The sequence below is a fragment of the Lactuca sativa genome, chromosome 5 (genome assembly GCF_002870075.4).
Source record: "Lactuca sativa cultivar Salinas chromosome 5, Lsat_Salinas_v11, whole genome shotgun sequence".
NCBI lineage: Eukaryota > Viridiplantae > Streptophyta > Magnoliopsida > Asterales > Asteraceae > Lactuca > Lactuca sativa.
Window position 1 is genome coordinate 270,027,846 of NC_056627.2, and position 17,942 is coordinate 270,045,787.

A 17,942-nucleotide genomic window follows, 5' to 3' on the forward strand; every position below is an offset into this window, starting at 1 on the left:
AGTTGATGATTGATTACCAATGTTGATGAATGGCTAAGAATCGTTGATCTGAAAGCGATGAAAACTCAGGGGAATAAAACAGAAAGCTTGATCAATTGATGAAATCATGATGTAGAGTAAAAAGTACAACTTGAAAGATCGTTAGTTATTGTTGAAGATGAAGATTAGCAGAAATCGACTGAACACTTGAACTTCTACCTTGGATGAAATTGATGATCACAGAGCTACAATCGATAAAAATCTTGTAATGAATTGTTGATGTTGATAGATGAACATAAACCTCAATACCCATATCAAAGCAAATAGAAGATTGATCAGTGTGAATCGAAGATGAAGGAATGTTGATCGATTAGTATGAATTGGTAGAAAGAATCGAAGTAGCTGGGTTTTGTGATAACGTGAAGATAATAGATCTGATGATCCAAAGTTTAACCCAGTGACTAATCTATCCCTAATTAACTAATCTTTTAGATTAATTAGTGTTAATCACATTTTGTTATGAGCCACAAGATCAGTTTTGATCAAAGGCTCAAATTTGGTCCCCATGTCTCACAAAATATAGGTGGTCTCAAATGAACCTCTACCTATATATATATATATATATATATATATATATATATATATATATATATATATATATATATATATATATATATATATATATATATATATATATATATATATATATATATATATATACACACCGTGTGCTTAAAGTTTATATGTTTTTAAGTGAGTGGATCCACTCAAATATGAAAGATGTTATTTTTATTTATTATGGGTTGGATAAGATTGAAGAACTAAGAAAAAAAAAACTCATATGACAATGAATTAGGAAAATTTTTATAATAAAAAAGATTAAGAAAGTAAAGTTCGTACTTTGTACCGCAAATGAGTTGTGTAGTACCAAACACGTTAGCCTAACCAAGTACTGAAGACTGAAGTACACCACACCCATCTATAATTGCTCTCTTTCTCCCAAAGACTTGGATGCAAACAAAATTTTGCTTATTGTATAGCCCAACAAAATTAATGTGAAATGTCAAGTCTAACGGATGCAATAAATTACATCGAAGGTAATTCAATCTCCCGTTCTTTTTTTTTTTTTTTCTTAGCATATTTGTTTTGATTTTTTTAAACAGTTGTTAGAAATAATTACGTATTGTTGTATCCGTATATTACACAAATTTAACAAGGTATCTTTGATGATTTGTTGCATGAAACATTTTTGTAACTGTAATGCATTAATTTGAGGCTTGATTATTGAATAACCAAGACTTTCTCGGTAGCAGTTTGATTGATTATTTGTTGCGTGGAATATAATAAAACTTAATGACGTAAAATAAGATATTTTTGTATGTACAACAAGTTATACGTACAATAAGTGGACAAATAAAAAGTATTTTTATTCTATCAATTAACGCTTTTAGTTAATAGTATGTGCTGTTGGTATGTATCATCACATCAATTAATCAAGTATTTAGGAGACTTACGGCATAAAGGAGATAGAAATGCAAATACAAATAATTAGATAAAAGTAAAAATATTGTAATCGTGGTACATTGAAATTTGAAAATATCTTTGCATAAGGTCTTTACATAGAAAAACGTAAGCCTTTAATGTAAGGGTTCAAACTATTTTCCATGTACATATTTAGTTAGTATCGTTTTTTTTTTTTATCAAATCATACTTCCTTAAAATGATTATTTTTATACAAAATAGTCACTCTAGCCGGCTATTATTTGTTTAACCTGTTATCATGACCACTCCAACGAGTCGGTGGTCATCTTCAAACGTTGTTCTTAAAAAAAACTTTAATGTATGAGTTAAAAAAAAAAAAAAAAAAAGCAAAAGGAATTCATGACATGAGAATTCGATGATGATGGTGGGGGTGCATTAGATATGTTCAGTTGGTCTCAACATGTTTCGGTAGTTCCATCGGTAATGAAGATCCATGAACCATATCACTCCATGATGGTGGGGTGTCAGAGATCAATTTCCTTAATCATTTCATGGGAGAAGTGGAGAACCTCTTCTTTATCCTTGCGATTCCTCGTATGCTTTAAAGTTTAATCCATCATTGTTTTCTTGAAGGACAACCGGAAAATGGTCCAACACCAACAACACCTTAATTAATTAATTTCTTCTTTTTCCACACGCCTTCAACAATTAATGGTCCAACACCACCATCACCTAGCTTAATCTTCCATCTTCACTCACCTACACACACTAATGTCGTGGAGAGGGCACAAAGGTTACTATTTCAGTACATGAAAAGGATGGGTCGGGCTTGAAGGGTCAAGCTATCTTGATTGGCATCTCTGGTATTCATTAGTTTGTGTTCCCCACTTACAAAGCTTTGAAAACAAAGATGTCTTCTTGAAACCCAGAACATAAGAAAAAGAAACAATAACCAGCTGGTTAGATGGGATATTGCTTTGGCCGGAAGAAAACCTATTCATGAAATGTTGACTCCCTTTTGTTTTCCAAATGCTAGAAGAAAACCCAGATCGGCGGATTCACCAGAAAATGGAAAGCTAATGAGCAGCTTGTTTCCACGTGTTGCCACCTATGCGCCACGTCAGCTTCACACCCATCCTACCACCAACCCACTAAACCTTGGAGATGGTTACCACTACACAAATTCCTTTTTTTTATTATTTTTTATTTTTTAACAATATTTTAAATAAAAAACAAATTACAAACCATAATTAATATAAAAAACACAAATTAAAAAACAAAAACACACGTTACATTAAAATTAAAAACACATTACATTAATATAAAAAACACAAACTAAAATTCTTAAATTCTTAAAAAAAACATAAAAAAATTAAAATCCTAAATTACTTAAAACCATAAATAAAATCCTAAATTTCTTAAAACCATTAAGATTAGAACCTAAAGTTCATATTTTTCTCGGACTTGTCGTTGAATTTTAAGAAATGTCGTAAGATTTTCCGGGTCGAGATCCGGTTGGGGCTTTGTGTTTAAGATTTGAAGATAGGTAAGAGCTATTTTTTGGCAGTTAGCGGCCTCCGACGATTCGTATTTTTTTTCTAGAAAAACTAGAGCTTTATCTATGGATGTCGCAAGCTCGCTGTCGCTAGTTGCCGGTGCTTTTCCGCTTGAAGACGCTCCTTTTCTCGCTTTGTCTCGTCCCGGTGGTCGACGAAGTTGGACGTTCGGTGGGCCCTCCCCCTCAGTGGCATCGAAGTCATCGTTGAGGTCGAGTCCAAAACCCACGTCCGACTCGGACGTTCTTGCCCTTTTGTTGGAACCGGTTGTAGATCCCGAATGCGCCATTTCCGGATATAGAACCCATTTTGGACCGTTACGACAAACTTCACACGCTTTTTAGTGGCCGAACGGTTTACCGTTGGTGGTAACTTTGTATTCGTAGGACGCGGTCGCTAAATAGTTGAAGTCGTTGCTACCACTTCTATGCATATTTTTAAGCTTGTCAATTATGTCATTGAATTTGGTGCAAGCTGCTCGTAAGTCACGCCATTTTGCGTTGATCGAGTCGTACGTCCGCTCCGTTTTCTTTCCTAATAACGCATGGAAATGATCTAGAATACGACACCAAAAACTTTGACCCGATTGTGCGTTGGCGACATCCCCGTCTTGGGATATGAAAATCCAAGCTTTTACTAAAGCTTCATTCTCGTCTTCGTTCCATGCGTTAGTCTTTTTTTTTCTTGGATCTTTGGTTTTTTTTGCCTTCGACGAGTTGGTTGTTGTGTTTCTTGGACTCGTTCGTCGTCGTCGTCATTGTCAAGATTTATAGGTTGAGATTGAGATGGTTAAAATTGTTGAGAAGGTTGTTGAAATTGTTGGGAAGGTTGTTGTTGAAAGGCTTAGAATTGAGGTTGATTGAATTGTTGTGGTTATTGTTGATAGAAAGTTTGTGGGTATGAAGTGGTGAATAAAGTTTGTTGTTGGATTGGAGAGGTTAGCAATTGTATGTAACTAACATTTGCATTTGGAGTGTTGGGGTGTTTGGATTTGAATCCATGTTGAGAGAAAAAAAAAATGAGAGATGAGGTTTTTTTGTAGAAGGTAATAAAATATAGATAGTGTTTTTTGAAATGTAAAATGTAAGTAGAATAGTGGATAATTTATAGGTGTAAATATTTGTGTTTAAATGGTAAAAAGTAATTTTTTTTTATGTTAGAAACGGCTATATAGCCGTTAGTTTACAAGTTCCGACCGTTACAAATTAAACGAATTGTGATTGGGCGTCCACGTGCGTCTTTGGCACCACGTCACATGCACCCCACCGACTTTGGGGGCGGTGTTCACGCGTGGGAGAGGTTGTCACCTCAGCCCAAGACGCATGAAACTACCCCGATACTGGATAGCCTTGGTCACTCGAGTTGTGAATTTAGGGTCCCGTCATCTCACCACCAATTCACTATGATTATCACTTAAAAAAATTTATTTTATTTCTTTTATGATTAAATTAATTGAAACCATATTAGTCAACAATTAAAGTTACATTAATCGAAACCATATTACATTAATTAAAAAATTAAACCTAAAAAATAAAAAATTAAAGTTAAATTACTAAAAAAATATAAAAAACTAAACATAAATTACTAAAAAATATAAAAACGTAAAATCTAGTTGCGATATTTTTCGATAAATTGTTGAATTTTTAAAAACGTGCTTCAATTTTCTGGATTGAGATTCGGTTGCGGCACCGTGTTTAAAATTTGAAGATTGGTGAGTGCTATTTTTCGCCGACGAGCTTCCTCCGTTGATTCAATTTTTTTTTCTAAAAAACTTATAGTTTTGTCTATTTTGTCCGCTACTACATCGTTGGTTGATTTTTTGTTTGACGACGCCCCCTCGGTGGTGTCGAAAAAGTTGGACGACCAGTGGTCCCTCCCCTTCGGTGATGTCGAACTCATCATTTAGGTCGAGGCTAATACCAATGTCCGAATCAAAAGTTCTTTCCCTTTTGTTGGAGTTGTTGACTATGATGCATGGAAACTTCTCTAAGGTTGCCGTTTCCGTTTCCGAAACTCCATGGAAACGGATACTCCATGGAAACTCCTTGGAAACGTTTCCTGGAAGTATCAGATATCATGGAAACGTTTCTGCAAAGTTTTCTTAAAGTTTCGATGAAGTTTCCTAGCCGTTTCTATTTTATTTTAAGGTTTACATTGGCTTTTTAAGTTTAAATCCAAAAAAGACTAATGGGCTGCTGTTTTTAAGGCTCAAAACGTATTTGGTATTCCCTTAAGTCCCTAACCGATCGTCAATCAAAGTCTCCCCTGTCGTGAGTCGTCTCCTGTTTTCTTGATCAAAGACGATTAGTCGATCACAATTCACTAGGATCGTCAATCATCATTCATCACCATTCTTGATTCTCTTAATTCCTAATCACATCATCGATTATGGCTTCTCAAGAAACACAAGGATCATCAACTACATCAATAGATCAACCTCCATTGCGGGACTTGACATCAATATATATATATATATATATATATATATATATATATATATATATATATATATATATATATATATATATATATAACACAATTTTATATTGACGTATCTTTGCCGTATCCGTATCTTAATTTTTTGGGTTTTGCCGTTTCCCGTTTCCGTTCCGTATCCGTTTCCCATTACAGTATCCGTTTCCGTGCAACTTAGGTAGTTGATAGATCCCGAATGTGACGTTTCTGGATAAAAGACCCATTTTAGACCAGTACGACAAACTTTCCACGTTTTTTGGTTGTCGAATGGCTTACCATGGTTCGTAATTTTGTATTGGTACAACGCGGTTGATAAAATGTTGAAATTGTTGCTACCACTTCTATACATATTTTTAAGATTGTCAAATATGCGGTTAAATTTGGTACAAGCCGCTCGAAGGTCACACCATTTTGCATTGACCGAGTCGTGTGTACGGTTCGTTTTCCTTCCTAATAACGCGTGAACGTGGTCTAAAACACGATTCCAAAAACTTTGACCTGTTTGCATGTTGCCGACATCCTCGTCTTGTGATATGAAAATCCAAGCTTTAGGTAAAGTTTCTTCCTCCTCTTCGGTCCATTAAGTAGTTTTTTTTGTTAGATGTTTTGATTTTTTTACCTTCTATGATTTGGTTGTGTTTCTTCAACCCATTCGTTGTCGTCGTCATTATCGAGGTTTATAGGTTGAGGTTGAAATAATGGAACTTGAGATAGTTGTGAAGGTTGTGCGTGAAATTGTTGATGTAATGCCCGCAGATCCGAGTTAGTCAATTTAGAGACAATAAGTCTTGAAAACGACTTTTCGACAAAAAAATTATTTAGAATAAATAATCTTAACTAAGTAATAATATATGTCACAAGGGTTCTGTACATATAAAGAACGCTGTAATCTGAGTTATAATGAAGAAGTTATGACCTGTCAAAGTTTTACGGCTAAACCGGCACGACACTTCGTGACGTAAAAAGTGAGTTTATGATAAAGTGCTTTCTAGCCTTAGCAATCTAAACAAAAGTCGTAGTATACGTTAAACCGAGAGTGTGCATATAAAGAAAGTCAAAATATGAATTCGTATGAAGAAGTTATGATTTTTTTCTAAGATTTGGCATAGCAGTGCACAGCCCGAAATTCGAATTTTAGATCGTTCGATTTTTTGCCGACGCAGCCTAAACGAGAATCAAAGATCTCATTAATAGTAGTGTAACAGTAAAAAGACAAACGAAAACGGACGTCGAATGAAGAAGTTATATTTAAAATTAGTATTGTTATTATGAACTTATAATAAATATTTAGGCTATTATTATGATTTATATAAGCGTCATTATAATATATTTTTAACTACTCGCGGTGCGGAGAATCTGGTTTAAAGGGCTGTATAGGGTTGTTGGATTTCAGAAGTGCTATATGCCAAAATGTTCATGCCCTCCGGTGTTTTATGTCTGGCCCTGTCTGTACATAGTGGTTGGAAAATATTGTTTAAACGCTTATATAATAATAATAATAATAATAATAATAATAATAATAATAATAATAATAATAATAATAATAACAAGACTAATAATTAGTCACGGTAAATATTATAATAAAATCTAATGGTAATAATACTAGGTTTCGTCGAAAGAAAATAAATTAATAGAAGTGAAGCGTTGTCTGAGTTCGGTATCACCACCATATCAAGTGAGTGCATAGTTACTTTCATCTTACACATACATATGAAGTATTTTATATAAACTACGTGCTATGTGTGCATATTATCTGTATACTTGCTATCTATGCTGGATGAACGATTTTATACAAGTTTTAAATGATTTAAGCTGTATATGTATTTTATATCTACGTACGAATATGTTGGGTAAAACATGGGTAGATGAAAGATGAGAGATGAAGGATGATATGAGTGAACATAGGCAACTATAGACTTAGGGCCTAATAAATAACATCAGCAGCTATGGACTTAGTGCCAATTGAATAAACGCTGGTAGCTATGGATTTAGTACATATTAGATAAACGTTGGTAGCTATAGACTTAGTACCTGTTAGATAAACATTGGTAGTGGTAGCTATGGATTTAGTACCCGATGAATGAACTTTAGCAGCTATGAAATTAGTGCTTTACGAACAGTGGTAGCTATGGATTTAGTACCCGATGAATGAACTTTAGTAGCTATGGAATTAGTGTTTTACGAACAAGCATTGACAGCTATGGACTTAGTGCCTATCATATAAACCCTGGAAGAAATAGACTTCGAAATGAAAGAATGCAGGATAGATGATTCTTAGGGTAGATTCTTAAGAGTAAAGAAGATAATGAGGATGTCTAGTTGGGTTGATTGTTGATGTTTAAACATAATAATTATATTATTGTCGGTTGAAAACACTATGTACTCACCAGGTTTCCCAACCTGACCCACTCAAGCTTATTTGTATCACAAGTGTCGATACGAAGCTACTTTACACTATGAGATTTAAAAGTGATGTAGATTACTAGTGTAAATGAATGTAAGTTCTGTTTATGCTTATGTTTCTGTATTGATGATGACATCTCAAGGTTTTAAAAAGAATAAAAATACATTTCTTTGGAAATGCTTTGATAACACATTTATCATGTTTTTTCTGGGAACAAATTCCGCAACATTTTAATTAAAAGAAGTACTCAGATTTTTATAAATCATAAACAAAATCGGTTTTTTCTGGCCGTGAAAATGGGGATGTCACACTTGATGTTAAGAAGCTTGGGGTTTAAAGGCTTGAAATTGGGGTTGATTGAATTGTGGTGGTGTTTGTTGTTATTAGTAGTTTGGGTGGTATAAAAGTGTAACGCCCCGTTTATTTTAAAAAAAAATTAATAAATGTAAGTCTCAAACTAATTTGTGAAGAATTTTGGTAGTTAGGGGCTGTTTAGTAAGTTATAGAATTATTTTGAGAAGAATTTTAGAAGCAAGGGTATGTTTGGTAATTATTGTACCTAAATTGTAATGAATTTTATTGTAAGGGGCTAAAGGGGTAAATTATGGAGTTAAATTGAAAAAAAGATTTGGGAGGAGGGACTAGTATTGGCATAATGGTTGAATGTTTGGATGGGACACGGGTTAAGACCTGGTGCTCATTCTTTCCCGCTTCATGAATAGAAGCCGAGTACCCTAACCCTAATTTATGCTCAGCCGTCACTTTTCCTTCCTCCATTGTCCAGCTGCTACAACAAGAAGCTACCACATGCGCCATCTCTCCCTTCCGCCACTGCTTTATCGCCACCCTACCTCCTCGCTTCTCCGATCAACCAAATCACTGACGAACCATGTTGCCTTCTCGTCACTGTCGAAGACGAAGACCATAGCATGACGTTGTTGTTCAGTCGGTAGCGTTAGGAGGCAGATCGTAGCCACCATCTCTGGCCATTAGAGCCCACAGCAGCTGCCATGACGAGCATTGTTGCTGCTCCTTCTCTGTCGCTTCTTTTCTTCGGTTTCATTATTACTCCTCCGCGGACGACGACAAGGCCACCGCTACCTCCCTTGTTTCCTGTTGCGTTGTCACAGGTCCGATGCCACCGCCTGGGCAATGCGTGGCTGCTCCGGTCACCGTTTGCCACTTGAGAGGGGTCGAGTTAATGTTTCACGTGGGTTTATTTGGGTGTGTTTCTGATGGGTTTTAGATAAAACAGATAAACTAGAAAACAATTCCTAAGTTCACATGCAACCTACTTTGGATCTATGTTTTAACTATTGAACATACAACTTTGAATTGCAAAACAAGAACCCTAGAGGAGGTGACTATTTTCGAAATTCATAAACTAGGGTTAGGAGTTACATACCTTTCAATTGTTATAGCAAATAATTGACAATTCCCTTGATCTTGATCTTTATCTTCTTGGAAGCTTAGCACCACAATTGTAATGCCTCTAATGGAATCACACCCAAACTAGCAAGAAGGAAAGTAGAGGAGAGAGGGGAGGGAGTATGCAATTCGGCCAGGGTTTCTTCCAAAGAAATCAGTGTGTGTAAATGTGAATCAGGAGGGTCCTTAAATAGTTGAAGGTTCTAGGGTTTAGGGGAAACCAGAGTTATCCTTTGCTTAGGGCCTAAGCAAAACCCAAGGGCCTTATCTTGGACCCCTTGGATGAATTCTCTAAGGTTTCTCCTAGGGTTTTCGTCCACCTCCTTCCAAGGGGGTTCTGGAACCTTCCATTCAACTATCAGTTAATTGCATACTAGTCCCTGCACCTTATAATTAATTCTTTTAACCCCAAAATTAATTCCAATTAATTTCTGGCTAACAATTAATTAAATATAATGATTTCTTATTAATATATTAATCTTTTAACATATTAATAAATTCATTTATATTAATTTATTAATCTTATAATAAATTAATATCTCTACTTTCATAATTTCCTTGTCTGGTTGCTAGGTTTGAGGGCAACCCAAAAGGACTGTGCTGTTATCAATTCAAGTACGTACCAATTATAGTTATGGGCTTAGACACCTAATCCAACAGTCTCCCACTTGGATAAGTCCGTAACTATAATTGCTAGTATGCCTTCTAAATTTGACCAGCAAATTGTAGCTTCCAAAAATCTGTTGTCGAACTCTGACCCAATCAGTTACGTGTCCTAAGATAAGTGATCATATAATCCTTCGTTCTGCTAGATATCCCTAGACAAAAGACATGGAATGTAATCAACCTCTTTTGTCCAGAATCTATGTTTCCCGATTCCTGATTTCTGATGATATTAGACTTCTAATCGAACACATCAATTCAGTCCTGGCTGGGCCCAACACATAAGTCAACACCAAATCATCGAGGGGCCCACAGATATCGCTTTTCCCATTAGGGCAAAAGGAACGAATAAACATTGACTCATATGCTTGTATCTTTTACTCATCAAACCATACATGATAATACGTTTTATAACACCAAGTTACTGATGCGTTTTCGTATTACCAATGTGTAGCCGACCTGCAAATTACAACTCATATATCTTTGTTCCAAGATTATAGATATTATCGTCTCAATATTACTCGTGATGAATTCCATGAAGTAATACTCTGAGCATGGGTTTATCCAATACTCAAATCTCACTCTCTGAGTACTCATGAACATTATATCAATTCTATTGCCATGTCTATCCTTAGACAATCTGCAATCCAATTCATGACTGTCTTAATTCACTACTTACTTCCAAAAGTACGAGCGACTGTGGAGTTTGAACAATCATATTATTTGGGAAGTAAAACATGCAAAATATGAAACACAACAATAAACAATTGACAAAAGGTAGTAAACCCATAAATAATACTTTATTATTTAATCACCAAAAGTCAATTACATTTACTTTGTTACAAGTTTCAGTACAAAACTAATCTAACTACTAAAACTAATATCATCTTTCAGACCTATGCTCCAAGCATGCTGAATATGCTTAAGCCTACTCAGACCCTTTGTGAGGGGGTCTGCTGGGTTATCTTCATATGATACCATCTTTACAACAAGATGGCCTTCTTCTACTCTATGCCTGATGAAATGGTACTTTCTGTCAATATGTCTGGTTTTACCATGGTCTCTGGGTTCCTTAGTTAAGGCAACCGCTCCCTCATTATCGCGGAACAGTTCCATAGGCTCCTGGATGATTGGAACAACTCCGAGATCCCCGATGAAGTTCCTCAACCAAGCTGCTTCTTTAGACGCTTCACTCGCTGCTATGTACTCTGATTCACAAGTAGAATCAGCCACCGTATCTTGCTTGGAACGTTTCCAAGTAACTGCTCCTCCATTCAGTAGAAATACCCAGCCAGATTGAGAATGGAAGTTATCTCTATCCCTTTGAAAACTGGCATCACTATAACCATCTACTCTCAAAGTATCATTGCCACCAAGTACAAGGACCCAGTCCTTCGTTCTTCGCAAATACTTGAGTATATTCTTTACTGCTGTCCAATGAGCTCTACCCGGGTTTCCCTGATAGCGACTGACCATGCTCAAAGCAAAGGCCACATCAGGGCGAGTACATGTCATAGCGTACATGATCAATCCGACAGCGGAAGCATAAGGTACACAACTCATGTCTGCTATTTCCTCGTCTGTGCTAGGGCATTGAGTCTTACTCAATTTTGTGTTGCTCTGGATAGGCAGCTCTCCCTTCTTTGAATTTTCCATACTAAACCTCTTTAGTACCTTATCCAACTATGTGCTCTGACTAAGTCCAATTAGTCTCTTCTTTATATCTCTCAATATCCTAATCCCAAGAATATAGGTAGCTTCTCTAAGGTCTTTCATGGCAAAACACTTTCCAAGCCAAGACTTAACTTTATTCAAGGTTGGAACGTCATTACCAATGAGTAATATGTCATCGACATATAACACCAGAAAAGTTACTATACTCCCACTAGCCTTGATATACACACAAAACTCATCTTCACTTCTAGAGAAACCAAACTCTTTGACTTTTTCATGGAAGCAAAGATTCCAGCTGCGAGATACTTGTTTCAATCCATAAATGGATTTCTCAAGCTTACACACTCTATTGGGAAACTTTGCATCGACAAAACCCTCTGGATGATTCATGTAAACATCCTCAGCCAACTTCCCATTAAGGAAGGAAGTCTTAACATCCATCTGCCATATTTCATAGTCATGAAAGGCAGCTATGGCGTGCAATATCCTGATAGATTTGATCTTGGCTACTGGTGAGAAAGTTTCATCATAGTCAACCCCTGGGGTTTGTGTGAAACCTTTCGTAACTAGTCTAGCCTTGAATGTGTGTACATTCCCATCTATGTCTGTCTTCCTCTTGAAGATGCATTTTCAACCAACTGTCTTACGACCTGGTGCATTATCAACCAAATTCCAAACTTGGTTGTCATACATGGATTTTATCTCGCTTTCCATTGCCTCTTTCCACTTGGAAGCCTCTGGGCCTACCATTGCTTCCTTGTAAGAGACTGGTTCATCTAAATTCACCAGTGTCCTATCACTGATGAATGTGTCACCGTCTGAAGTGATATGAAAACCATACAACTCAGGTGGCACACTCAGCCTAGTGGATCTACGAAGAGGCAATGATTTATCAACTGGTTCAAAAGGAACTGTTTCCTCTGGTTGAGTGCTAGTGTCATCTAAGGTTCCTTTATTGGTTGACTCTTGAATCTCTTCAAGGTCAATGGGACTCCCACTTTCCTCTTTGGATATAAGCTCTCTTTCTAAAAAGACTCCTCTTCGAGCTACAAACACCACGTTCTCACTAGGTTTGTAGAACAAATATCCAAAGATTGTTTTGGGTAACCAATGAAAACACATTTCTCACTTCTTGCTGCTAGCTTGTCGTGAGTCTCTCGTCTTCTTAAAGCCTTACAACCCCAGACTATAATATGTGCTAACGAGGGAACTTTCCCTGTCCACATTTCGTGAGGTGTTTTTGGCAACCTTCTTTGTTGGGACAATATTTAGAATGTGGGCGGCTGTTTCTAAGGCATAGCCCCAGAAATGAATTGGAAGTGGAGCACGACTCATCATAGAACGAACCATGTCTAACAAGGTTCGATTACGCCTCTCGGCTACACCATTTAACTATGGTGTCATAGGAGGAGTCAATTGTGAGACTATCCCACATTCCTTTATATAGTCGTTGAACTCAATGCTAAGATACTCTCCGCCTCTATCGGATCTAAGTACCTTTATTTTCCTGCGTAATTGATTTTTGACCTCATGTTTAAACTCTTTGAACTTTTCAAAGGTTTCTAACTTATGTTTGATTAAGTATACATAACCATATCTACTATAATCATCTGTGAAAATCACATAAAATCGATTAGCATCTCTTGTGGTTGATCTGAAGGGCCCACACACATCTGTGTGTATGAGATCCAACAGACCTTCACCTCTTTCACAAGACCCCGTGAATGGTGATTTTGTCATCTTTCCCAAAAGACAAGATTCACACAGATCATCTGATTTTAGGTCAAATGATTCCAAGACTCCATCCTTTTGGAGTTGGACTATGTGTTTCTTGTTAATGTGTCCAAGAAGACAATACCACAAGCATGCCTTGTCTACACTATTAGACAAGTCAATATTAAACACACTATTTCCTAAGCTATCAACACAAGTCACTGTTTCATACACGCCATCACAAGGTAAAGCTTCAAACACAAAAACACCATTCTTATAAACAGAAATTGAACCATTCAAATCATTAAAAGAGTATTTAATACCTTGTCTAAACAACGCCTGAAATGAAATAATGTTTCTCGTCATCTCAGACGAATAGCAACAATTCAACAAATCTAATATAACATCATTACTAAGCAAAAGTTCATAAAATCCGATTTTGGTTACTGGTGAAGACTTCTTGTTTCCCATGATCAAGTTTATCCTACCTCGCTCTATCTCCTCACTTTCCTTTTGCCCCTGAAAATCAGAACAGATGTGAAAACCACATCCTGTATCAAGGACCCATGAACGAGGAGATAATGAGTTATTAGAAGAAATAGTGTAAATACCTGCCGAAGATGGCTTCACTTTGCCATCTTTGATGTCCTGCAGATATTATGGGCAGGTTCTTTTCCAATGCCCTTTTTTATTGCAATAAAAGCAAACAGATTCCTTTGGATCAGAGACATGGGGAATGGAAGCATTGGGCTTGGCTTTCGGGCCATTGCTAGATGACCCTACTTGGACCTTTGCCTTCCAGTTTTGCTTAGGAGGACCTTTCCTATTTTTCCCCTTTCCCCGTCCAATAGCTAGAACAGGAGAACTTGCAGGAGTGGAGGCTATACTTTTACCCTTCATCCCTGCTTCAGCAGTCTGCAACAAGTTTTGCAATTAGGCCAATGTCTGCTCAGTGTTGTTCAAATGGTAAGTTAAGGTAAACTGACCATAACAATCAGGAAACGAGTTCAAGACCATGTCAATGGCCAATTTCTCATCAAAATGAATGTTGAGCCTGACCAAACGCTCTATGTAGCGTTGCATTCTTTGCACATGAGACACAACCGATTCCCCCTCTTTCATCTTGCAAGCCATGAGTGACTTGACTACTTCAAACTTTTCTTGACGAGCTCGCTTATGGTACTTTTCCATAAGGTCCTTGTTCATCTCAAAAGGCCAGTAGTCCTCATAGTACCTTTGTAGTTCTGGGGACATGGTTGCGACCATGATGCATGCCACTTTGGTAGCATCATCATAGTGCTTCTTGTATACAGCATACTCTTCTGGAGTGGCTTTGGACTCATCAAGTTCTTTGAGCTCCTTTTCAAGGACATACTCTTTGTCCTCGAATCTGAGCGCCATCTTGATGTTACACATCCAATCGTTATAGTTCGAGCCATCCATAACGACCTTAGCGCAAATGTTGAGCAAAGAGAAATTGTGGCTGGAGGATGAAGAATCAGAAGTGTTTCCAGGAGTAGACATCTGGAAAGAAGGATAGTTTTAGTTTAGATTGCAATACACCTCAATACAATAACCCAAAGATATCATATCAAGGTTAGGACCCAACTATGACGATTTACAACTTAGAAATGGGATGCCGAGATCCAAGTTCAAATCTCATAAAGGTAGGTGAATGACGATTCACCAATTCCACCATTAGACAAAATAAACGAAATGAAATTCCTAATTCTTTTGGGATACATTAAAACTATTTAATGGCATGTTTTTAATCTCGGATTATCCTTTACTATTTGTGACTGGGATACCGAGGATCACAAACTAGGTGTGAATAACCATGCAAATGTGCTTGGTAACCTTATTGTCTTTATCATTAACTATTGATGTGTCGGTAAACCACACACGCTCCATCAAAATGATAATTATAAGATACCCATTACTACTCTTTATTAGTGCCTTTTAGTGTGCTGGTTAACCATACATGCTCCATTAACGACCAATAAAGCATAATGTGCAATTTCATGGATTAGCATACTTTTCACATTTTTCCTAAAGTAGCTAGAGTTTGGGATTTTAAAAATAATGTTCTAGTACTTTCTTTAATAGCATTATACTTTTAATGAGAAGTAGGTGTCCTATCAAATTCGTTCTGCTAACGACCCTCCACTAATCAAGGAAGCGGTGGGTGAGAGTGGACACCCATTCAACTACCATTTTATAGGCAGTTTCCTTATACCCCCCTTATAGATTAGCTTTGTGAATGAGGCATATTAGCGATTTGACTGACCATATTCTATACATATATAATATTAAACTTTTAATTATAATATATATATATATATATATATATATATATATATATATATATATATATATATATAAGGTGTGTTTTAAGACATTTTAAAACTCTAAGGGTTTATATAAATTTCGAAATTTAAACTATTAAATTTTAAATTTAAATAAACCAATTAATTTGATTTAATGTTTATCTTATTAATTAACTTTTAATTAATTTATTAAATCTTGTAAGGATTATCCAATTAAATTAAACAATTAATTTAATCCTAATCCTTATCCCTCTAAATTTCGAAAATTAGGGTAAGGATAATTATCCAATTAATCTAATCAAGTAAGAATTATCCAAAACAAGAAACCCCAAAATTTCTAGCATATTTTCGAAATTCACAAGGGAGGAGGCTAGGGTTTTCAAAACCCTAACCCTAATTTCGATTAGGGTTCTTTGGAGGCTAGGGTTTTCAAAACCCTTTGATCCACAACCCTAAAAATCGAAAAAATGGCCTTTAGGGTTTAATAGCTATAAACCCTAATTTGCAATTCAACAATTTTAGCAATTCAATTTAAAACAAAACAATGTCTCAGATACCACTGATGGGTTTTAGGTAAAACAAATAAACTAGAAAACAATTCCTAAGTTCACATGCAACCTACTTTGGATCTATGTTTTAACTATTGAACATACAACTTTGAATTGCAAAACAAGAACCCTAGAGGAGGTGACTATTTTCGAAATTCATAAACTAGGGTTAGGAGTTACATACCATTCAATTGTTATAGCAAACAATTGATAATTCCCTAGATCTTAATCTTGATCTTCTTGGAAGCTTAGCACCACAAGTGTAATGCCTCTAATGGAATCACACCCAAACTAGCAAGAAGGAAAGTAAAGGAGAGAGGGGAGGGAGTATGCAATTTGTCCAAGGTTTTTTCCAAAGAAATCAGTGTGTGTAAATGTGAACCAGGAGGCTCCTTAAATAGTTGAAGGATCTAGGGTTTAGGGGAAACCCTAGTTATCCTTTGCTTAGGGCCTAAGCAAAACCCAAGGGCCTTATCTTGGACCCCTTGGACGAATTCTCTAGGGTTTCCCCTAGGGTTTTCGTCCACCTCCTTCCAAGGGGGTTCTGGAACCTTCCATTCAACTATCAGTTAATTGCATATGATATGGGCATATTTAGTTATAAAATTCATGCATGATCTTAATACTTTATGTTAATTTTATCTCGAATAATGAACCAAAGGTGCTTAATTAGCTTAAATATTTCATTTTCAGCAATAATGACATGCTCGGAAGGAAAAGGAAGCGGAACTAGCGATTGGAAGCTTGGATCTTGGATTTTGAAGAAAGAAGGATGTTGCTGGACAGCTTGACCCATTGTTAGTGTTTCGGCCATATCTCATTAACCGTAACTCCGATTGACGAGATTCAAAATGTTCTGAAAACTAGACACAATTTTGGACGACTTTCATGTTATGAGAAAATGCTGATTCCAAACGGACTCGACGAGAAGGCCGTAAACTCGACGAGTCACTTCACACTTTTGCGATTTTGGACGCGCTGACTTGCCGTACACGGGGTTTTAAGTGACGGACTCGCCGAGTAGGTCATTGGACTCGACGAGTCACCTCTATTTTGTGAAAATCTATATAAAGGGACTTTCAGATCGATATCCTAGGATATAGATGAACCCTTGGAGGCCAATTGTCGACTAAAGGTGTTGTTGGAGCGTGGGAAGCTAAGGAATTAACCTTACATTCAATTTTAAGGAGAATCAAGTCAAAATCAAGTTTACTCTTACCTAATCTCTTGTTTGAACTATGTTTTTACCAGTTGATTTCGTTTTTAATCTTGTTTCTGCTGTAATCATGAGCTAAAACTCATAACTTCTGTTTAGGTAGATGAATTTGTGAACATGGATTGATTATTTGATTAGGATTAATTTTAATCGGTGATTATGTTTTATTAAGCTTGTTAAAGAACCTTATGTGTTAGCAATAAGTATTCTTATGTTAATAAATCAGTAATTAAGTTGTATGAACATCTCTTAGTTATTAATTTCATATGATTTATTGTGACCACATAGTTGTATGTCTAGGAATAGCGAATGTGAAACTAGAATTTACTAGAAGATAGGTAAGTTAATGTGTGAGCTTGTTTGATGAACATCAACAAAAGGTTAATTGAAGGGCCAATTTAATTAACCATTACAAGTCTTATTTAACCCGAATCAATAACTAGGAAATCCGTTAATTTAGACAACTAGCCATTGCTT

The 17,942-nt window shown here is 36.2% G+C and overlaps 1 long non-coding RNA gene across 2 annotated transcripts in view; it reads left to right on the forward strand.

Moving 5' to 3' along the window:
* Positions 1-1,002: 1,002 nt before the first annotated feature.
* Positions 1,003-17,942, forward strand: part of LOC122198319 (uncharacterized) — a 28,220-nt gene continuing 11,280 nt past the window's right edge. For both annotated transcript variants that reach the window (XR_006192852.2, XR_008232510.1), the window contains exon 1: positions 1,003-1,076. This is a non-coding gene — a long non-coding RNA (uncharacterized LOC122198319). The remainder of the gene's footprint in view (positions 1,077-17,942) is intronic.